The sequence below is a fragment of the Camellia sinensis genome, chromosome 13 (genome assembly GCF_055761805.1).
Source record: "Camellia sinensis isolate YWXY chromosome 13, ASM5576180v1, whole genome shotgun sequence".
In the NCBI taxonomy this organism is placed as follows: Eukaryota; Viridiplantae; Streptophyta; class Magnoliopsida; order Ericales; family Theaceae; genus Camellia; species Camellia sinensis.
Genome location: NC_138973.1, coordinates 74,808,711 through 74,833,638, shown reverse-complemented (window position 1 = coordinate 74,833,638; position 24,928 = coordinate 74,808,711). Strand labels below are relative to the sequence as shown.

The 24,928-nt window shown below is 37.3% G+C and overlaps 1 pseudogene; it reads left to right on the top strand.

The window, feature by feature from the left end:
- Positions 1-486: 486 nt before the first annotated feature.
- On the top strand, positions 487-23,449 carry LOC114281788 (COP9 signalosome complex subunit 6a-like; annotated as a pseudogene).
- The last annotated feature ends 1,479 nt before the right edge of the window (positions 23,450-24,928 follow it).

The following is a 24,928-nucleotide window of genomic DNA, read 5'->3' as shown; positions in this document are numbered from 1 at the left end:
GTCTGTTAAAACAAAATGAAAAAAGGTGGTAGGTGGTCCTATAAACCATGCTTTCTCCGCCGCTTGACACACTCTCTCTCCCCGTGTCTTGTATATGCATCACCTACAAATGCTTTATATTTAAAAATAATAATAATAATTCGAAAAATATTTAGAATTCAAATAATGTATTGCTGTAAATTAAAATTTGAGATAGTATATAAGAAATATTTAATCCTTACCTTTTAAATTTTGAATCCTTTTTAATATTTTTTTTAAGAAAAATTAGTCTAAGGTTCTTCTCTCATTTTTAGTAATGGAAGAAATCCACAATATTATTTTTTGATATCTAAGGTCCCTCAACTCACACCCATCTATTATAGAGAAATTTGATATTAAGAAAGTATTTTTCAATTTCTATATATTGGGAATCAATCAACCATAAAAAAGCAGAGTGAAGTCAGTCGGTCTGATCTGATCTGATCATCGGAGGTAGGAGAGAGAAGAATGACATCATCATCGAGCAATGAACTAACATTCCAGCTCCGCCCACTCGTAATCCTCAACATCTCCGATCACTACACTCGTCTTAAGTCCCAATCACAACCACTTCACGTCGCCGTCAACGAAGCAACCACTTCGCCTTTCCCGCCGTGGGTCTTTGGCTACGTCATTGGCGTCCAGAGGGGACGCACGGTCGAGATCTTCAACAGCTTCGAGCTCTTCTCCGATCCATTCACTCCTTCTCTCGATCAACCCTTCCTTGAGAAAAAGCAAGGACTTTATAAGAAAGTATTTCCCAATTTCTATATATTGGGATGGTATTCAATTAAAAGTGAAGCCCTAGAAGCAAATATGCAGATACACAAAGCTTTGATGGATATTAATAAAAGCCGCATGTATGTTCTTCTCAACCCTTCAATCAATCATACATAGAAGGTGTTACGACCCAAACCCGTTCCTATGGGTTTAGCACCGTAACCGGCCAGTAATCAGTGATTATTGAAGGCTTGCTTAACAGTAAAGATAGCAATTCAGAGTACAGGGGCTGGCGGAAGCCAAAACAGTAATAAAAGATGTCCAATGAGCTGTGACAGTTTATATGCAAAAAGACTTTTCCGAACATAATCACATTCGCAACCAAAACACATTTACATATCAGATATACGTACGTACAAGTTAGGGATTCAATCCCTGTGCCATAACTGTACAGTAGAAGTCTATAACATCTATTACAAAACAAAGACATTAAGGGTGAGTCTGGAACACACCCAAAACAACCATGGCTTGGATAGACATGGAACCTCACAGCGAGGCACAACGGTTGGCTTGACAAAACGAGAGCTAACCCGACGCTCCTAGCATTGATCCGGTGCCTGGACACCTACATATAAATATAAACAGTGAGCTAAAGCCTAGTGAATAACAACTGTGTAAAGAGGTTAAGAATGAATGTCCTTTCAGTCATTAAACAGTCATATCAGTCATTTAGAAATCATGGTAGTTATATGTGGTACATCCAATAGCAAAACAGTGCAGTAGGTTTTAACAGACCGAACAGTCAGTTGATGGCCATCACAACAGTAAACAGTAATGGCTCCAAACATGGGAACCGACAGAGATCTCTGTAACAGTAGCAGTAATAGTACAGTAACAGTAGATTGCTATGGATGCCACGAATTCAGTGCACAAATAGGACAAACATTCATTCAGTAAGAAATATCATTTCAGAAAGCAGTACAATAGATCATTCAGAAAATATTCATGATTGAACATATCTTTACAACATTGTTACTCACAGAGCACTGGGCTATAGGCAGCTAATGAGCGTCCTCGGATGCCAACCCTACACAGTTACAGAATGAACACACACTAAGTTACACACTTGGGTTTAATAATTTAACCCCTATCTTGTCTTGGTGTGGTTCTACATCAATATCCTCATTAAGATGCCTTAAACTAGGTCTAGGAATGCCTATGATGGAATGAGGATGCAAAGATGCACTTTAAAACACTTTTCAGAATTTTTCAAAAAACAGGGGTCTCCTTGAGCGTGGCTTTCTACGCTCGAGCGGACATGCAGACAAAGGAGCTCCGCTCGAGCGTGACTTTTCCCGCTCGAGCGGACTACAAACTCTAACAAAAACACTGGATGCACAAAAATCACGCTCGATGGGCGCTCGATCCACGCTCGAGCGTGAGACTCAGGTCCTCGTTCGAGCGTGAACTCTCTCGCTCGAGCGGACTGCAAAACAAATGAACTTCTAGGTACACGCATTTCATGCTCGAGCGTGACTTTCTACGCTCGAGCGGAAGTGCAAGACTCAGAGTGTACGCTCGAGTGTAAAGTCCTACGCTCGAGCGTGGGTCCAAAATCTGGAATTTCCAGATTGAACCTCCAAGCACAAACTCCACTTTTCAAACATCAAATCCGATCCTTTTGGGCTAATTTTCTGGAAAACACTTTAAAACCCATAATATGACATGTTTCAAAGATCAATTTTGGAAAATCAAGCCCAAAGGTAAGTCAATTAAACACAAACTTCAACTCAAAATTCAAGAACATGAAGAACAATGCAAAACTCATACATGCATGAGTTTCCATGAACTCTTATGCTCTAAGACATGATAAAATGCAAGTTTGACCTCAAGAATATGATTAATTTATGGATCAAAACCAAAATAGAAACATGCATGTGGGAATTTCATGAAAATGACTTTAAAATGCTATGGTATAGACATGCATGCATGAATTCACTCTCAAATTCAACTCTTTAAACCAATTCTTGAATCTAAACACTAATTTACCATGGACCATGCAAGATACAACTAGAATTCACAATCAAGAAGATGATTTCCTACCTTAGGTCTTGAATATCAAGATATGGAAGCTCAATATGCAATTATCCTCCAAATCTTCTAAGTCTCCAAGTCAAGTTCTTGATAAACTAAATTTCCTCTTACTCTCCCTCTTTTGCTCACGATTTTGGCCTCAAGAAGATGAACAAATTGACATATAATCAAGTCTCAAGATGGTTTATGAAAGTGGCCCACTAATGGCATTTTGGTAATTAACTTGAACTAATGTGATTTACATTATTTAATCCAATTTAATCATTCCCAATCAAATTTAAATTAAACCTACCATAAAATCACATAAATTCTAACTAACATATAATACAAATCAATTTCAGATTGGATCGCCGATAAGGCCTTCAATTTGCAGTTCGAACTTAAAACATGAACAGATCAATTAATAGTCAAACAGATAGAAAATGCAATCAAGTAACATACTCATGTGTTTAGTTCAGAATTTCAGTCTGTTCAATTACTTATCATGCTTAATCATGGACTAGCACTAAGTAGAGGTGAGGGTTGTCACAGAAAGATTTTCCAGTGATTATATATGAAAGTGAGCTGCACGTCATAGATGGGATTCCGCAGCTTATTTTTGTCCTTTGAAGCTACACTATTGAGACAGTGGAAGCAGAACGAATCTCAGTTGACTATGTTGCCTACCTTAAACCAAATTTCTCTGATTTGGAGAGAATTTCAATGTGAAGTCCAGTGAAAATTTGACCAGAGAAATTCTCTGTGAACCAAAGTTTATTTGATCCAGAATTTCTCCGTGAAGTCTAAAGAAAATTCGACCAGAGAAATTCTTTGTGAACCCGAATTTCTCTATGAGTGATGTTCGATTGCTTGGATTGATGTTCATGGTAAGTAATTTTCCCCAAGACCTTTGTTAATGGAAGTGGAGTATTTGCAAACATTTTCAGAGATCCGAAGATTGAAGTCAAGAATGAGTCTTCTTTGAATCTGAATATTGAAATTTCAAATGTCATTGAGGACTTGGCCTAACAAACTTTCTGGCTCTGAAGCTTATGGAATTGGTAACTATTTGTCTCTATTTTTAGTGTTTGAGTAATTCAATTTTCTCTGGTTGTTCAATTTTCTTTAGATTGAACTTTTCTCTGGTTGTTCAATTTTCGCTGGATTAAACTTTTCTCTGGTTGTTCAATTTTCTCTGAATTGAAATGTTCAATCCATGTTTATGCGCGCCAAGTGTTTAACTATTTCTCTTCAATCCCTCTCTCCTCATCTCCACCAAATTTTTTTGGTTTAAACCAGAGAAATTCTCTGGTATAGATTGAATTTCTTTGGTTTGTGTTTGAGAGATGTGTTTTAGAGATAAAAAGTACGAAAAGTTGTTTGGTTTGATTTTTTTCAAAAGATGTTTTGGAAAATTATTTTGAGAGAGAGTTTTGGAAAAAGTGATTGATTTGATGTGTGTGAGAGAGAGATTTGTTTGGAAAACTTGTTTGGTTTACAAGTTTTGAGAAATTTTTTTAGGAAAATTTGTTTGGTTTGATTACTTTAAAAACTTATTTGTAGAGAAAATTTCCCAAAATTTTTTCAGAAATACAAACCAAACGAACCCTATAATTTGCTTATGTATATTTCTTGGTTTCAATGCTCACCAACCATGATGCGCAATGGTTTGGTTTTGAATAAATTTTAAGATCATCATGAGATTACAAATGTTTGGGGTTTGAAGGATTCTGACTTGTTTGCAATATATGTTAAAAGAGTTTGAATCCAGTGAAATTTCAATTTTTTCTGCCCTGTTTGGAATTTTCTCTGTGATATGTCCAGAGAAATTTAAAATTTTCTCTGTGATATGTTTAGAGAAATTTTGAATTTTCTCTGCAATGTGTCCAGAGAAATTTTCTGGATTGATGTTGAGGGACCTTAGACATTATGAAAATAATGAGTGTCATTTATGTTATAAAATCTTAATATTAGGGACCTAAAAAAAAATCCCCTTTTTTTTTAAGGAATATAACATTCCAATAGGTGAGAAGTATTAAACATTATCTATTTTGATGTTCTAATCCTTGATTTTCTAGTTTTTTATATATAAGATAGTAGAAAAAAAATTAGATTGATTCAATAAATATAATTATATAATTTTATTGCATTTGTTTTTAATAAAGTGTAGAGTATCTTTTAAAATCATTAAAAAAAACTCTTAAAATCATATTTATTGTTCATTTTTTAAAAATAAATTACAATTATCTGATTGATCTAATTTTTTCTGTTGACAATTTACATATAACTAAAAAATGATCAAATTGGATCATCAAAGCGACAATAAATCACCATCCAATACTTCTCTCTTGGTTCCTATCTATATATCATGTAAGTATTTAATAATTTTAGATTATCATTTGACAATACTTTTAGTGTTTCAAACTAATCATATGGTAAAAAATTTTACAAGGTACATTGACTTAGGATTGTTAAGTAATTAGTGAGTAATTAAAGGATGACCAGTTAATGTTTGTTACTACTTATCACTAGTCAAAATTACCACGTGAATAATACCACTGGATAATCCATTAATAATTTTTCTTACCTATCTCATGTATCGCTGATGTCAGCCTCCCATATTTTTGGCTTTCATTGGTTGGTGTTTCATGAGGAACAATGTGCACCACTGCTCAACTTTTTTGTATTGGTCATTTTTGGGCGGCAAATGAATTAAGTTGAGCTAAATTTTGCTGAATTCGAATTCAGTTCGTTTATTTATTGAATTTGTTTATTGAATTTGAATTTGGCTCGATATGAAATTTAGCTTGAGCTCTGCTCGGCTCATTAACATTAATAAAATTTGAATTCGGCTCGACCCAACCCGACTCAAAAAAAATAAATTATTATTTATATATTATTTAATATATAAATAATATATTTATTATATAATTTAAATAAAGAACTTATGTGAACCCAAGTTCGGCTCATTTACTAAATCAGCCTAATATTCGAGCTCGAACTTGCCTCGTTTATTAAACAAACCAAGCCGAACCGAGCTTATTCATGAACAGTTCTATTTATTTGCCGCCATAATCGTACTGATGGAATCCTACACCTTGCTAAATTATATTCCAATTTCTAATACAATTATTTTATACTACAAATTATATTAGAAATATTTTTTCATGGGAAATGATATTTTCTTTTACTTAAATTTTATTTTCGTGAATACTTTATTTTTTAAGTAAAAAATTATAATTAATTATATTATTTATATATATATATATATATATATGTAAGATTTATACAAGGTTGCTGCAACAAATATATGGAGTAGAAAAAAAAATTGCAATACAAATAATTTTTTTTTTTTTTTGTACAACTTTGATACACTTGAAGAATTTCACCAAGCACATTATTAAATTTATACCATGCACGAAAGTATAATTTTTTTTCTCACTACTCTACTGAAATGCAACTGTGAGTGTTGATTTCTGATCTCACAACCAAAAAAGGAATTTAGCTGGAGAGTACGCGGTAGAATAGATTAAACCAAACACCTGCCAACAAGAAGATAAGTATATCACGGTGGCTCGTCTACCTTGGGTCACTCCGATGATCAAGTTAGTCAATTTATCTCTCAAAGATATCAAACAAGTAACACAACTCTCAATTAAAGCGTACCTTAGACCAATGGAGGTGTCTTACTTTTATAGCTAACAGTGTCCTCGTCTCCTAGAAGTCTCACTTTATAGGACTCAAGCTCAACACTTATCTCGAACTCTTAGTAAGATATGGATGAACTCCTCAAGAGCCTCATCCTTATCCGAACTAAGCGCATCACTTATCTAGGACTCTTGTCCTCTATCCAAATATCTCAGATTTCAATATTATCACACCATATCTCGGCAATACCACAATCAACTCGGCAATCTAGCTTGTCCACGTGGCCCCTCGCCCAACACCTCGGCCACATGGCACGACTCTAAAAGTACATCCCCACAACTGTCCCTAGGTTCTATTATCTCGGCAACTTGAGGTGATGGAACCTAAATCGTTTGATCTTCTAACATGTCAGTTAAACAACGTACTAGAGATACTCCTCTAACCGATATCATGACTCATCGGCGTCAAGAAACAAAGACTCAAATGTCCACTCATCAAAAATCAAGGACAACCGCGTTCTTTTATCCAAGACCAACATCTTAATCGAGATCATACTACTAGTTGAGATCATGACTCACTAATTCAAGAATATCAACAATCCCAACTACTTATGAGCTGTCTTACATAATTATCTCAACTGTTTCAACCACGTGTCATTACCAGATTGGAGCGTACTTGTCACGTGTCAGACGCGCGCTTCGTCCCTGAACCACACCGCCTAATGTCAATATGGACATATCTCCCTAGGCTTTTGAAATGATTCATTGCCACCTTTTTATTTTTCATCAAAACTGTCTCCCTCTTTTTCTATCTTTTTACTTTTGCATTCATCATTCTTTCTCTAAACTTCCATTACCAAACCTTGAAACTTCTTTGCAACCACCACTGTTCATCTTTTTCGGTGACCAAATCATCATTCCGTTCCGGTCAAACGCAACATCTGACTCTAGCGAACACAGTTTCGATGTCCCTTCCTCCAATTACACTTTGTAAGTTTTCCATTCTTCTTAATTTCAGTTCCATTACGTTTTCGAATTTCTTCATGTTCTTGAACATGCCTTCATGTTTTCTATGTCTATATAATGCCTTTTGCGCATCATTTTTTTATGGTTTTTGCACACTGGCACCAGATTATCCTAAATCATCCTCTTCTAGTTCTTACACTTGAATCTATTGATGTCTTGAATATGTCCTTTCTTTTTCTATGTTCTTGTATTTTAGTCTCTGTTTCAGATTTTGAATCCATTTTTCCTATTCCTTTTTTTGTTTCCAGATTCCTCTATCCGATTCTTGCTCATTTTTTTTGTTCTTGCATAAACATAGACTTGGATTGGGTTTTGCTAGAACATCATACACTAGGGAAATTAAAACAAATTGTGCCCCAAAATCCTCCCTAGATTTCTAGAATATTCACCCCAGTACTTATTGGGGTTTCGCTGAGGTTCGTAGAACATTCCTTAATATAAATCAATACCAAAACCATTAAGTCGAGGTCATAGATATGCATAGGTGAAGGGTAGACAACACTGGTAAGATAAAGAACTTTCACCGAGAATACAATATCCCAGCTAATGTCCATATCAGACTCACTGGTGAAAATGAATCCATCATGCTGGGTGATACCTACATACCCTTCCCCGTAGTGTCAATCCTAGAGGGCGGAATTAGATTCCCTCTTAACATCCTATTTAGGAAAATGCTCCACTTTTACAAATTGAACCCCATTCAATTAGCCATCAACACCTTTCATGTAATCAATGGTATAGCCGAACTCAATCGCCAACATAGAGCCCAGCTAAACATTCAGGATGTCTAATACTGTTACACAATGTGCACCCTTCAATCCAAAAATAGCATAACCTACTACCTGAAACCGAGGTACATAGCCTACAAGATGATCGCCGACCTCTTTGATTCTAACAAGGGTGCGAGAGATGATTATCTTACTGTCTCGGACAACTGGGAGTTTGCTCAAGACGATGATTTCCATCTCTTTCCACTTTCCAGAAGCATCTTAGGAGACCATAAAAGTAAGTCATCCTTGGAACACACACCTGTTGTCCATTATCTGCTTAAGTATTTTACTTCATCATGTTGCTGACCAGTTAACATCTTTTTTGTTTAGGTCTCCCTAAGCCCGACAAGCCCCCTTTCTCCTGGACTACACTGCAACATATAGATTCCCACTTTTCGACATCTCATAGAAAAGCAAGACCTCACCTTCCGCATCAACGCCAATTGCCTCTTCAAGAACATATCAAGGTTTAAACTCATACCCAGCCGACAAGCCGTCAACTTTGACTTTATCCCAACACGTTCCACCAGCTTAACGTCGGCGTCACCGCTGATCTACCAACGCTCCTACTGGGAGGACGTGTAGTAAGAAGCGCCAAGGTGTCGACACTCCAGCATACGATCCTGCCAACCCACCTCCTACTCTTTCTCACGACCCAACCCCGGGTGCCTAGGGCTAGAATCGCAACTTACAAATAAATTCTCATTTTAACAAACTAAGTGGCGCAGGTGGAGGCGAAATGAAAGTAAGGAAATAATTAAACTAATAATTAACTTCATTAATTATCTCACTACTTTAATAAAAAGAAATATAACCATTGGGCTTTTATGAATTTATTATTCGGTGACAGAAAATTATTATATATATAAATAAAAAAAATGTTGGCATCAAGTTTTGTGTTGGTTCCACTACATGGGGTTACAATCCTTCCTTACATTTTCTCACCTAAAAGGGGTAACAGCTATAAGCACATAGCAGAGTGAAAGATATTATACCAAGAGCATAGGGGGCACAAAATAATCATGGATAATTATTTAAACTAAAACATTAAACAAATCTTAATTTGAATAAACAAATGATTTAAGTGACAATCAGAACAAAGGTCAACAGATCCATGACAAATAGGGCCACAAAGTAACCAATCAAAAGCCAACGGTTTATTTAAATCCCCCAAGACATGGGACCCCCGTGGTGGTACTCACAAAATACATATTTACATAATCATTGTCAAATCATATCCGTGAGTTTTAATTAAAGCAAAATGGGTTCATAAAATAATTAACATAATTGAAACATTAGTATATTTTATAAATATGAGTTACATAAAATAAACAATGGTTACTCAAAATATATGTAAAGCAATTTAGGATAACCCAAGCTATAATATAACTCACTTTTATATTAATTCCTTACTTTTACTTCTCCATTCACCGAAGCACCCTCTTTACTGACTGACTACCTTTTATGTTTGGTTTCTCCTCCTTGCCTACGCCCTATTTATAGGGGGGCTGGTGCAACACCCTTAGGCCAAGCTGACCACGTAGTGAAACCACGTGGCAATTTTTTTAATCCAAGCTTATCAGCTTATCATTTTTTTTTAGCTTATCCACATTGAGCTTATCTACAACAAACTATTTGCTTAATTCTACATTGACCTTGGTTAATAGAATTATTGCACAATAATTCCTAATTTTAAATTAAAATACATTTTATCATATACCTCTATAAAATTAAAGATTTTCGTTTACTTATCATTCTATTAATTCAACAGTTGAAGTGTCACATTTCTCTCCTCCTAAATAGAAGCGATGTGGGTATTTGGCCCGCATTTGATTTTCAGTTTCCCATGTTGCTTCTTCGACGCGATGACTTCTCTACAAGGCTTTCATAAGAAAGATCGAAAATCTGCACTGGTTGTTCTTCACAAGAAAGATCTCCTTGAACTTTCAGGTTCTCATAATTGATAACATGCTCTGAATCTTGAAGATACCATCGAAGTATCGAAACGTGAAACACATTGCGGACATTGGATAGTTCAGGTGGTAGTGTAAGGCGATATGCCACAGGGCCAATCCTTTCTAGTATTTCGAATGGTCCGATATAACGTGGGTTTAATTTTTCTCACTTTCCAAATCGGATGACCCCTCTTGTTGGTGAGATCTTTAGGAAAACATGATCTCCTTTTTGGAATTCCAAACCTCGTCTTTGTGTGTCTACATAACTTTTCTGGCAGCTCTGAGCCATGCAAATTTGCTATTAGATAAGTTGAATTTTATCACTTGTTATTTGCATGATTTCAGGGCCCAATAACTTTCTGTCTCCAACTTCCATCCAGCACAAGGGTGAGTGACACGTCCTTCCATATAGTGCTTCGTATGGGGCCATTCCAATGCTTGCTTGGTAACTGTTGTTATAGGCAAATTCTACTAAAGGTAAGTGCTTATCCCAATTACCTTTGAGGTCTAGCACACAGACACGTAACATATCTTCCAAAGTCTGGATTGTTCTTTCAGATTGTCCATCAATTTACAGGTGATAAGTAGTGCTAAACTTCAGTGTTGTTCCCAAAGCTTCTTACAATTTGTTCAAGAAGTAAGATACGAAGGGTGGATCTCAGTTAGACACGATTGAAACTGGTGTACCATGCAATCGAATGATTTTCTTGATGTATAAAGTGGCAAACTTATTAAGGGAGTACGTGATATTGATTGGTAGGAAATGCGCTGACTTCGTCAATCAGTCTACTATAACCCATATTGCATCATTCTTCAAGATGGACTATGGTGACCACGAAGTCTAAAGTAATGTGCTCCCATTTCTATTCAGGAATATGGAGTGGTTGCAACATTCCTGTAGGTCTCTGATGTTTTGCTTTAACACGTTGAGAATGCAGGCATTTGGAGACGTGGGTTGTTATGTCTCTTTTCATTTCTATCCACCAGTAGTGTTCCCTCAGATCGTGATACATCTTTGTATTGCCAGGGTGGACTGCAAACCTCAAGTTATGAGCTTCTACCAATATTTTCTTTTTAAGCGCTGGAATATCGGGTACGCAAATTCGATTTCAAAATTTTAGCATCCCATTGCTTATAGTGAAGTCAGGATCGGGCGTACTTCTCTGCTCCTCGTACTTTTTCTTCAAAAGTTTATCTTTACATTGGTGTGCTATAATTTCTTCAGTCAACGTGGGTTCCACGATTATGTTGGCGAGCAGTCCATTAATCTCTCAATGGACGAGGGTACATGCCAAAACTTCTGTTAGTCTTTCGATTCAATGTGTATGCTACCACATAAGCTTTTCTTGTATGGTGATGGATCTCTACATCGTAGTCCTTCATAAATTCTAGCCATCGTTGTTGCCTCATATTCAGTTTTTTCTGTGTAAACAAATATTTAAGACTCTTGTGATAGTGTAAATTTCACTGGTTAGTCCGTGATATAATGACGCCAGATCTTGAGAGCAAAGATCACCGTAGCTAATTCTAGATCGTAGGCTGGGCAGTTCGTCTCGTGAGTTTTTAGTTGACGTGAGGCATATGCAAAGACTTTTCCATTTTGCATAAAAACGCAACCCAAACCATTGTATAAGGCATCTCTACAAGTCTGCTTTTTAACTCTTGAAAGCAACGTTTCTGTTTGTCAGTCCATTCAAAGGGTGTGTTCTTTTGAGTTAGCTGGGCCAAGGGTGATACTATTTTCAAGAAATCTTGAATGAAGCATCGGTAATAGCTGGCTAGACCAAAAAAGCTTCGAATTTCAGACACTTTAGTAGGTCGTGACCAATCCACGATTGCTGCAACTTTTTGGGGGTCAATCGAGATGCCATTTTTGTTAATGACGTGATCGAGGAAGTGTACACTAGTGATCCAAAATTTATATTTCTTCAACTTGGCATAAAGTTTGTAACCACATAGTGTTTGTAAAACTCTTCACAAGTGGTGTTCATGATCTTCTGGTGATTTGGAGTATATGAGAATGCCGTCAATGTTGACAATGATGAACTCGTCAAGATAGGGTTTGAACACCCAATTCATGAGGTCCATAAAGACTGCTGGAGCATTTGTGATGCCCAATGACATGACAAGGATAGTGTAGTGCTCGTAACGTGTTCTGAAGGCATTTTTCTCGATGCTTTCCGGTTTAACTTTTAGTTGATGATAGTTGGAACGCAAATCGATTTTCGAGAATGCTTAGGGGCCTTGAAGTTGATCGAACAAGTCATCGATTCATGGCAGGGGGTACCGATTCTTGATGGTAACCTTGTTCAATTCTCGATAATCGATACACAATCTCATAGTACTATCTTTTTTCTTTACGAACAGTACTAAAGCTCCCCAGGGCAAGGTACTTGGTCGAATGAAGCCTTTGTGCAGTAGTTCCTGGACTTGGGCCTTCAGTTCTTTCAATTCTGTCATTCAAATACGGTAAGGAGTTTTTGATATTAGTTGTGTATCAGCTTGATTTTCAATGGTGAACCCGATTTCTCGGTCAACCGGGATACCAGGTAGGTCTTCAGAATAAATATCTGGGAATTTTCGAACCACAGGGATTGCATCAAGTGTGGGGGCCTCTTGTTAAGTATTGATCACATAACAGATATAACTACAATAACCCTTCCTTAGAAGTCATTGGGCTGTTATAGAGGATATAACACATGGAGGGGTGGAAACTCTAGTTCTATCAAAAACAAGCTCGAGTTGGTTTGGTAACCGAAGGGAGACCTTTTTGGCTTTGCAATCGATAAAGGCATGAATGGCAGCCAACCAATCCATTCCTAAGATCACATTAAAGTTACCAATACGAAGGGAAATCAAGTCTATATATAAGGTTTCGCCCTTTAATGATATTGCACATTGTACACCTTAGTACCAAAAGCAGAATTATAATAAAGGAAAGACACAGACGGTATATATTCTAAGGGTTCGGGTGTCGATGCTAACTTGGAAGAAAAGTGTGGTGCAACAAAAGAATTAGTTAAACCAGAGTCAATGAGAATGTGAGTTAAATGACCATAGACAGAAAGTATACTTGACACAACGTTCTCGGTAACCTCTGAGTTTCCAGGCGCTAAGACAAAAGCACTTCCTTGACATTTTTGGTTCTTTCTCACTCCTTTAGGTACTATGGGTTTTGGGGTTGGTTCATAGGGGTCTGCTATAGGATTGGTAAACTTTGGACAATCTCGCAGCAAGTGGCCAACTAGACTGCATCTAAAGCATGCTCCCGTGCTTCGATGGTATCGTCCCCAATGAGCCTTCCCACAAGTAAGGCAATTTGGAATGGTGCCATATCTGGGGTTAGTAGGACCTTGATTGCCTGGACTAGTTAATAGGGATGACAATATGAACTCGGCCAAATGGGGACTCGGACCACCCCGTCCCGATAAATAGGGTTTTTCCCAAAAATTATTCCCCACAGGGCCGGGGCTGGTATTGAAAAATACATCCTTGATGATTTCAAGCCGGGGACGGTGATAGGTTCTCTCGGCCCCAGCCCCATCCTGGCTCGCCCCGAAATTTCCCCGAACCATCCCTGCCTATCTATATATGTAGTTAGTTGTATTATATATATATATATATATATATCACTCTCTCACTCTGTGACTCTCTCAACTCTTGAAATTTTTTTAAAACCCAATTCGAATTTTTTTTAAAAGAAACACTCACTTTACTTTTTCAAGATTGAGAAAAGAAACAGAATTGGATATGGTTAACTAGTTTGAAGAATGAGATTTTACTGTTGGAGAGGAATGCAATCAAAGATTGAAAATGGAACAAAAAACCCATTTTGGGATTTACTTAAAGGAACACACACTTTACTTTTCATGATTGAAAAATGAGTTGTTTTAGATTGGTAAAGTTTGGAGAATCCAAAAAGAGATCTAAAAAATGGAATTAGGAAACTGAAAGGATTATGGTGTGAGATTTAGAGCATCTCACAAAAAGGGCATTTTAAGAGTGAAACCAAACAATTAAACACAAGAGAGAGAGAGAGAGAGAGAGAGAGAGAGAGAGATGGAAATGGGAAGATGAAGAAAACACAGATGTTAAGCCTTGAACAAGTGGAAAATGAGAAAAAAGATAGAGGAAAGAGGCTAGAGATGATAATAACTGTATTTTGGCGATGATAGAAACCCACTTTAGATATGCAAAAATGGGATTGTTTGCTGAGAGAGAGAGAGAGTGTTTGGTCATCGGCGAGATCTCTCACACTCTGACTCTCTCAACTCTCTCATTCTCTCGTTCTTCTCTCTCTCAACTCTCTCACTCTCTAACTCTCTCAACTCTTTCACTCTCACAATCACCGACATTGCGACACCACCACCTCTCTCTGTCTCTCACACTTCATTTGCTCTCTTATCTCTCATCTTCAGTCGCTGAATACACACCATAGTCACCGACAGCACCACCACCGCTAGTCCAGACTACGATCTACAGATGACAACATCGACTCAAATGGACAAAAACCTTGCATCTCATTTTTTCTATCGTCGATCTAAGTCTCTATATCACTGATCTCATTTTCTCAGTCCATAATTCCAGGTTTGTTGTTTGAATCTGTTATGTTGTTGATGATGATGATGATGATGCTGATGATAGACAGATCTGTTAATGATGATATTGATAATGCCAGGGAATTTTCAGGGTCGGGGAAACCCGATCCCTGTTAGACGGTAGGGGCACGGATAGTGATAGGTTTATCGTTGGGGAATGGGGCCAGGGAAATTTTCACCATCGGGGATCGAGGATGGGAAGTGTGATCCCCGGCCCCACCCCGGCCCATTGCCATCCCTACTAGTTAAGCACGTATTTACCTTTTTGGAAGGCGCAATACTAAATCTTCTGTTGCCTTTTTCCCAAAATCGTTTCTTTTGACTTGCTTCTCTGGAGCACGAGGCTTTAATTCCTTTTTCGACGATGTATCCTTGATCCACCACTTCTGCATATGTGTAGACACCCTATTTTTGACTACCCTTAAGACTTGAGCGTCGCACTTTGAACACTTAATGATGAATTAATACGCTATACAAACCATTCAATTTCTTCAGCAAGAAGCTTCGGTTTTGAGTTTTAAAGCCTAAAACCTTACACCCCCTTTGGACTAAAAACTAATTTTTTTTCCAGCCTGACCACTCAGAGGCTTGTTGGCCAATAAGTGGCCGGCAGGCCAATTTTTAGTGGTCGCCGTCCCTCTACATGGCCGACCAGCCATGTTTCTTGGCTGGTAGATCTTTTGTTGCCAGTTGTCCCCCCACGTGCATGCACTGCATCAACTGGCCCAATATATATATTTCTGACAGAGGCACCTGTTTTTCTATATATATAAGCCCACCCTTCTTGATTTGAGGTTAGAAAAATTTTCAAAGAGCCCAAATCTTGCTAAGCACTCTCTCTCTTTATCTTGCAATATATATACACTTCCTAAACCAATATTTTAAGGCTTCTTGCTGAGGTTGTTGAGCTGAAATTTCAATCCTTAAGAGTGAACATCTTGTGGTTTGTAAACAAAAAAGTGTTTTCTCTTCAAAGGTATAACTCTTGCCACCTTTTGCCTACTCTTCTCTTACCTTTTTCTTGTTGTTTTTACTCTGTTTTGGACTGTTTTTGGTGGGCTGAAACTTGTGATTTAAAGCTGTCAAAGATGGAAGGGTTAACCACCTCTTCTTTGAACCTTATTCCATAAGCTTTTATCCTTATGTTTCTCACTTGTTTCCTAACTTTTAGCTACCGATTTTCAAAGGTTTCAGAGGCTAGAACATATGATTTTAAGGTCCAAAAAGTGGAGGGATTAGCCACCCGTCCTTTGGATTGCTTACTAGTTTTGTTTTCCTCTTCTTTTGCTTACTTTTTCTAGCTTTTCAAACTAATTTTCCAGCACTATTTTGTGAGTTTTGGGACTATTTTGATGTGTTTATTTAGTTTGTTCTTTGAATATCATACTTGTATTGTTATAAGTCCTCATAAATTTGGTGGTTTAGGCTTTAGACACCAATCTATTTGAGTTAATAGCTTTTATTTTATAGTTTTCATATATATATATATATACTCACACTTGTAATAATCATCTGTGCAACGTCCACCTTTCTTGTTTTTTTTTTAATTTCAAACAATTGATTGTTGTTTAAGGCATGAGAAAGAGACCTACCATGCTTAATAGTTTAATCTCTTTAGAGGTTCATTACCAAGGTATTACATCTCTCTCATGCTAAAGATAATTTCTTGTTTGACACTTCTCTTCATTTGGTGGACATAACTCTCACTTTCGGACAAAATGAATCAGGTAATGGAAAGGTAATGTTAAAAGAGGCTTATAAAATTGGTAAAAGAGGTAAAACAAGATAATAAAATCAAGTCGGGTCCAATCGGACGTTAATTGAACCTATTGAGTCTTGAATCATTACATACTTTTAGTGATGTTAATGATTCAAGGAGCAATGTCCACCCATTTCCTTGAGGTGACTCCATGATAGGAAAGAGGTGTTGTTGGTCTTTCATTTCATTTCATGGATCTTTTTGACCTATTGGTTCATATATCATCATGCAATAACCTTACAATGAATGATGGTTTGTGGACCAATTCTACTTCTCCCTTGATCAGTTCCATGATAGGGAGAGGTAGAGGGGACAAACATCCTTTGAAAACACTTTGTTTTTGCTCTGTTTCCATTCTGTTACAGTAGGGCAGAGCCCAAAAATAGTGGCCAACCGGCCACCCTTCCATCCAGTCGACCACTTTTCAAGGCTGGCCGGCCATTCTTTTGGCACAACTAGTGTCATTTTCATGACCGAACAGAGCCGAAGTTGAGGCAAAAGCATAATTATTTTCTAGCTGCAAACAGAACAAAATCTGGCAACAAAACAGAGGAGTTTTCGAGAGGATGTTCTCAGTTGCACGTGTGGTTCTTCGACTCCCATTCGAACTCATTAGCTTGTAGCTCTTAGATTAATTAGTGTAATGTAAATAGTTAATTCAATTTATTCGAATTTGTAATAGCTAGTTAATTTAGCTTATTTATTCATTTGGTGTTTGTAATATTTAGCTAATTAGGACATTTATTCGGACCGTCTTGCATGAGGGCAAATTTTTAATATTGTATATATCTTCTAACCCCATGTCTTTCTCCTTTTTATTTACTCGCTTAAGATGGTTGAATCCATATTTTGGTTTCATATCATTCCCATGTGTAAATACCCATTTTTGCATGCATTAGGTTCGGTTCATCATTCTAACCATATTGTCATTTCTTACTTACCCTGCCATGTTAATAAACCGAGCCTATTAGTTACATTTTGTATGTGTTGCATTAGTCATTTACATATTGGAGTATATATTTTTCTAACTATTTCTTCTATTTTGGCTTGCCTCAATTGAGTACTAGGTGAGCGTTTCTTACTTTAACATATTGCACGTGTGTTGGTGTTTCCATATCAAACATTTTTACCATGAGGCTAAATGCTTAGTTGATATACATCTTGAATGCTGATGGAAGAATGCTTTTTCAATTAAGTTGGGATGATTTGATTAATGTACATATGAGATCACTTTTTCAAGTGAGACATATTCATAACACTTTTCAAAACAAACATGAAATCAAAACGTTCCAAATTGGGTGAACTACTCTATACTTGTGTGTATCACATAGTAAAGATATCATAATAATCGGAACAAGAGCATATACTGTACATAAGAATCATATCATGATTAGTAGAGACCGATCTTTGATCGGGTGAGTGGAGTGCTCAATTCATGACCTTCCCCTCTCATACCTAAGTTCCCGAGCTCAGACACTTTGGTTATGACGGACAAGTGGCCTTTGGCATGAATCATGGGTTTCCTAAATTTTTCAAAAATATTTAGGTTGCGACTCTAAAATCTGGCAATGCGGTCCATTTTTGACATTTTTAATTAAAAATTAATTTTTCAAAGATTTGCCGAATTTGGACTCTTGTGTTTTTCTGTTTCACATTGCACTTGTAAAACCAGATTCAAAACCACGAGAGTACGAACTGTAAGGCTATCATATCTGAGGAGACTAAACCCCTCCGAAGAGCAACGAAAAGCCAGCTACAATATGTTGGCATCTTCAGAACTTCAATCTTGTTTCTGATGTCATCATCTAAGCTGGCTTTGAACTTCCTAGCTTTTTGGGCTTCGGTAGGAATGGCATATGTTGCGAATTGGGCTAGTTAAGTGTCACGACCCAAACCTGCTCCTAAAAGTTTGGACATGACCGGCCTAACCTTAGCCTCAATTTTATTTCCTTAAAGTTCACTCAATATCGGGGCCTGAACAGAAGCAAAATAATAGAAAAATAAAACATTCATCGAGCTGTGTCTAAATGCCAGGATCACATTGCAGTACCACCCATATATAACATTCCATGCACCATTCACATTACTGAATGTAAAAGGGAAACAACCCAAAAACTAAGCGTTAATAACATATATATACATATCTATTTCCCCAGAATTATGACAAAACACGTTATCATAAGGACTTCCCATAATAAAACAAAAGAGTCACTTCAGGTGACTCAACAAAACAGGTTCAGCAAAGGGCTTCTGGGCTGACCTAAGGTTGTCCCGCCAATTGATTACCTACAAAACATCCATAAAAATAGAGTGGGCAAGTCTCAGTGAATGATAGTCATACAAATAGATTAAGAATGTAACATAAGTAAACAACGCTTATTCAAAGATGACAGGTTGGCCTTAGCCTTGTTTCCTTTTCTGAATGGCCTCGGGCCCACTTAGAGCAGAACGGCCTTAGGCCCAATGTAACACAAAATGGCATTAAGCCCACTCTAATAACAAAACGGCCTCAGGCCAAACAGAATACAAAATGGTCTTGGGCCCAATGAAATACAAAACGGCCTTAGGCCCATAGTTCATAAGTTAATGTTTAGTCATTTTAAATGCTCCATTAAACACAACGCATATACATAAATTATTCACAAGAGGTGGATTAAATACGAAATAATATATTTGAATACCATACGTGAATAAAGGATGTTGTTATACTACTATCACTCACAGTGGTACGGATGAGCATTGGTTCCCTCCTGCACGTGCCCTACACAAGCATATAACTTGTAAGTACCTCAAGTATATTATCTTTCCTTAATTTCTTTTGATTCCCCAAACGTTCAGTTCGTTATGTTCTATGTAATTAAATGCATTATTGAAACATCAAATGGACATTTTAACACATTCCGAGGGTCGAATGGGACAAAAGAAGGTTAGAGAATTTTTCAACTTGGGTCGCACGTGCGGAAGTCCCCACCGCACGTGCGGGTCGCACGTGCCTTTTTAGCAGTGTAGTCCTACTCTTCACCCCTGTTTTCTGCATGTGCGGCTGTGAGTCCCGTACGTGCAGTCGTGTCTCCCACACGTGCGGCCAGGGGCCCTGCACGTGCGGTCGTTTACCTTGTTTTTCTGTCCGAAACTTCAAAAATCCTAAGTTCACAAGGGGTAGCCACATAGCCAAAATCAAGGTAGATTTACACTAAAAACATAGCATATAAACATATAAACATGTAATTCTAGCTCCTTGGCCCTTACACCTCAAAATTTCCATGATTCCCCCACTCTCACTATGTAGATATACATGTACAAATGCCTCACTATTCATTTATATGAATTCAAACATACAAAAGAGTGAGATTAGGCAAAACATAGAGAGATCAAGTGATTAAGTTTCCCATTATACACATTCAAGAGGTACATGGTCATTTATGAGATTCAATTATTCACAATCATAACCCTAGCTGTCATGGAGGGAGGATACTTCAATTCAAAGCTTAATTCAAACCAATTGAAGGGGAATTGAGAGTTTACTAATGACCTATACTCACTTTAAGTTGGATTCTTCAATTTCTCCTAACAAGTTCTTTAATCTCCAAATTTGTTGCCTTCCCTCTTCTTCCTTTCTTTTTCTCTTCTTTCTCTCCCTCTTAGGTGCTTTCTAGAATTTTCACTCAATATATATAAAGAGATGAGTGTTTTTAACTTCTAGACTTGCCAAACGAGCCTTAGCGAATCAGACAAAGTAAATTTTTAATTAAATTTCCCAAATGGCTATGAAAATTCCCACTACCATGTTCACATACTCAATTTCAGTTTATCGCACTTCTACGGCTTTAAATTTCCAAGTTAACATCTTAATTTTGACAGATGTGTTCCAATAATCAACAGATAGAAAAACATGATCAAATAATTCACACATGTAAGCATAACTCTACATGGAATTTCACATTGAATAAGTAAGTATTCAGGTAACTAAAAACAATGTAACGCATATAAGAGGGCCGGGTTATGACATTAATTGAATGTGCTTTCATATTTGGCCACCGACATCGTTCCTTACTTTAGATGTGCAAATTCCGACGCCTTTTGTTCTCGCAATGAATCAAGAAAGTATTTTTCATAAAATACTTCCAAGAATCTTGCCCAAGTCATGATTTCCTCTTTATCTAGGGTAAGAAGCCACCATTCTTGCATATCATCTTTGAAGTGAAAGTGGCAAACGTTACCTTTTTCCTTTTTGTGCAAGGCAGCGCGTGAAAAATCTTCTCCATGTCCCTGAGCTAGGCTTCTACTATCAGTGGATTTGAGCTATCGGTCAATGTGGTGGGCTTTAGATCCTGGAATTGTTTTATCGTAACTGGCTTTTCTCGTCATCTTGGCATTCTATTGTTTATGTTGGTTTGCAAGGTCTACAAAAAGCTGGTCACTGTTTTTTCCATAATTCTTTCCATTGACTCTATTCAACTGATTAATGACCCAGTTTTGTTACCATCATTGACCATTACTACAAAGTAAGATTTTTAGTAATTTAAGAAGCATGGCATCCCATAAAACATCATATATATATATAAACACCACTTCTAATATTTTTACACATATGGCGTTAGTACTACATCTTTATTCTGCATAAGAAGCTTGAATTCCCATCTTAGCTACATCACTCTGAAACAAACTTATGTTGTCTGAACTATATAAACGGGGACAGACTGTAGGTATTCCAAAAATGCTCAGTCGACGATCCACCCAGGTGTCTCGACATATGTTAATTCATTACTAAAATCAACATTCTAGACATTAATTATGTCCACGGAGTTGGGGACGATGGTGAGTATGTAGTTACCAGGGAAAACATTTCCCCTTTTTTCCACATAACTTGGAGGCAAAGGGCCAACTATGTAGTGAGGGCAGTCTAGTCCTAGAGCAAGGCCGACCATGTAGGTAAGTCCAAGATACTATCCTCGAGTACAGGTACGGCTCTGTCTCCATGATAGGTGTGTCAAATCATTAGGATCGGCCTGCAGATATACTTGTCGACCCATCAGCTAGTTGAGGCCCAGGTGTAGTTGTCTAACTATGTTCTCATAGTGTCCCAATCCCTCTAGCGAGGCGGGGGTATAGTGTGCTCCTAAGATTCCCTCCAAACTCCGGGTCTCGAGCTCATTCCAAAATGTCTCACAGAGAATTGGCTCGCACATCCCTACATCACATAACAATTAACTATGGTGCATAGAAAAAGGTCTCTAATGTCAACATATTCTAGAAATATTAATGTCTAGATATATAATTTTTCTCTGATACCACCTTTGTCACGACCCAACCCCATGTGCTTAAGGCTAGAATCACAACTTACAAATAAATTCTCATTTTAACAAATTAAGTGGCGCAGGTGGAGGCAAAATGAAAGTAAGAAAATAATTAACTTTATTAATTATCCCACTACTTTAATAAAAGGAAATACAACCATCGGGCTCTTATAATTTTATTATTCAGTGACAGACAATTATTATATATAAATAAATAAAATGTCGGCATCAAGTTTCGTGCTGGTTCCACTACATGGGGTTACAATCATTTCTTACATTTCATCACATGAAATGGCTAACAGCTATAAACACATAGTAGAGTGAGAGATATTATGCCAAGAGCATAGGGGTTACAAAATAGTCATGGATAGTTATTTAAACTAAAACATTAAACATAACTTAATTTGAATAAACAAATTATTTAAGTGGCGAAAACTAAAATCCAAAAATTATGTTGCTAAATAACCATAACCACGGTACAGAACAGAACAGAGGTCACTGGAGTGACAATCAGAACAAAGGTCAACGGATCCATGACAAATAGGGCCACAGAGTGACCAATCAGAAGCCAACGGTTTATTTAAGTCTCCCAAGGCATAAGACCCCCGTGGTGGTACTCATAATATAAATATTTACATAATCATTGTCAAATCATATCCGTTAGTTTTAATTTAAGCAAATGGGGTTCATAAAATTATTAACATAACTAAAACATTAGCATAGTTTATAAATATTGCATAAAATATACCATGGTAACTCAAAATATATGTAAAACATTTTATGATAATCCAATGTATAATATAACTCACATTTATATTAATTCCTTATTTTTATTTCTCCGTTCACCGAAACACCCTCCTTTACTAACTAACTACCTTTTTTGTTTGGTCCCTCCTCTTTACCCAAACCCTACTTATAGAGGGCTGGTGTATCACCCTTGGACCAAACTGACCACGTGGTGATACCACGTGGCAGTTTCTTCAATCCAAGCTTATTAGCTTATCTTCTATCTTTTTTTTTTTTTTTTTTTTTTTGGAGCTTATCCACATTGAGCTTATTTACAACAAACTATTTGCTTAATTCTACATTGACCCTAGTTAATAGAATAATTGCACAATAATTCCTAATTTTAAATTAAAATACATTTTATCATATACCTCTATAAAATTAAATATTTTCGTTTACTTATCATTCTATTAATTCAACAGCTAAGTTGTCACACTCTTTCTGCATTCAAACTTGTCACCAGAGTGACCATCGCTGCCACTTTAGAGAAGATGGGTCATAAACTAGCAGTCACCGAGGACTTCCCCGCCAAATTGCTTGATGTTGTCACAGTCCAATCTACTCATTCCTCTCAGTCTGTTCAAAAACCAAAGAAGGTGAAGAAGGCCAAGACAAAGGCTAAAGTCACAGCCATCTCTTTTAATGAAGAAAAGGATCTTAAAGACTTTGTGCCGATCTCCAAGCTGGCCGAGACCGAGAAAAGGCCTACCTCAAATGAATCCAATGATACCTCACTTACAAAGAAGCCAAGGTCTGTCGGCCTTAGGAAAAAGAGAGACTTCCTTCTTGAGGAAGAATAGCTCCCCAAGATCTGAGTGGGTAAAAGAATTTTGAAAGTCGGCAATAGCGCCATCAAAGACGTTGAAGTCGGAGCTGCACTGTCACGACCCAAACCCGCCCCTATGGGTTTAGCACCGTAACCAGCCAGTAATTTATGATTACCGAAGGCCTACTTAACAATATTACAAAGTAAAGGGGCTGGCGGAAGCCAAAACAGTAAATAAAAGATGTCCAATGAGCTGTGACAGTCTGAATACAAAAAGACTTTATGCATAAGTCACGTTGATAAACAAAATATATATACATGCGACATATCCACAAACATCTATGTCATGGACCAAATCCCAAACTATAACTGTACAGTTAAGTCTTAAACATTTATTACATATCAGAAACAAAAGGGTGAAACTGAGACACCCCAAAATAGTCTTAGCTTAAACAGACTCGGAACCTCGAGGTGAGGCACGGTGATTGGCTTGACAAAACAGGAGCTTAACTTGACGCTCCTAGCATCGGTCCGGTGCCTGGACACCTACATATAAATATAAACAGTGAGCTAAAACCCAGTGAATAACGAATGCGTAAAGGGGTTAAGAATGAATGTCCTTTCATTAATTAAAACAGTCATTTAGAATTCATAACAGTTATACGTGACACGTCCAATAGCAAAACAGTACAGTAGGTCTTAACAAACCAAACAGTCAGTTGATGGCCATCATAACGGTAAATAGTAGTAGTTCTAACATGGGAACTGACAGAGATCTCTGTAACAATAGCAGTAACAGTAACGGTAACAGTAGGTTGCTGTGGATGCTACGAGTACAGTTTACAAATAGGACAAACATTCATTCATTAAACAATAGCATTTCAATAAGCACTACAGTTGATCATTCAGAAAATAATCATAATTGAACATGTCTTTACAACATTGTTACTCACAGAGTACTGGGCTACAAACAGCTTATGAGCGTCCTCGAATGCCAACCCTACAGTTGCAGAATGAACACACACTTGGGATTAATGACTTAGCTCCTAATCTTGACTCGGTGTGGTTCTATAACATTATCCTCATTAAGATGTCTTAAACTTGGCCTAGGAATGCCTATGATAGAATGAAGATGCAAAAGTTACACTTTAAAACACTTTTCAAAATTTGCTGAAACAGGGGTCTCGCTCGAGCGTGGCTTTCTATGCTCGAGCGGACATACAGACAAAGGAGCTCCGCTCGAGCGTGACTTCCCTCGCTCGAGTGGACTGTAAACTCATGAAAAAAGTACTGGATGCACGATTTTCACGCTCGACGGACGCTCGACCTTCGCTCGAGCGTAAGACTCAGATCCTCGCTCGAGCGTGAATTCTCTTGCTCGAGCAGACTGCAAAACATATGAACTTCTGGGCATATGCATTTCACGCTCGAGGGTGATTTTCTACGCTCGAGCGGAAGTGCATGTACTCAGAGTGTACGCTCGAGTGTGGATCCAAAATCTGGAATTTCCAGA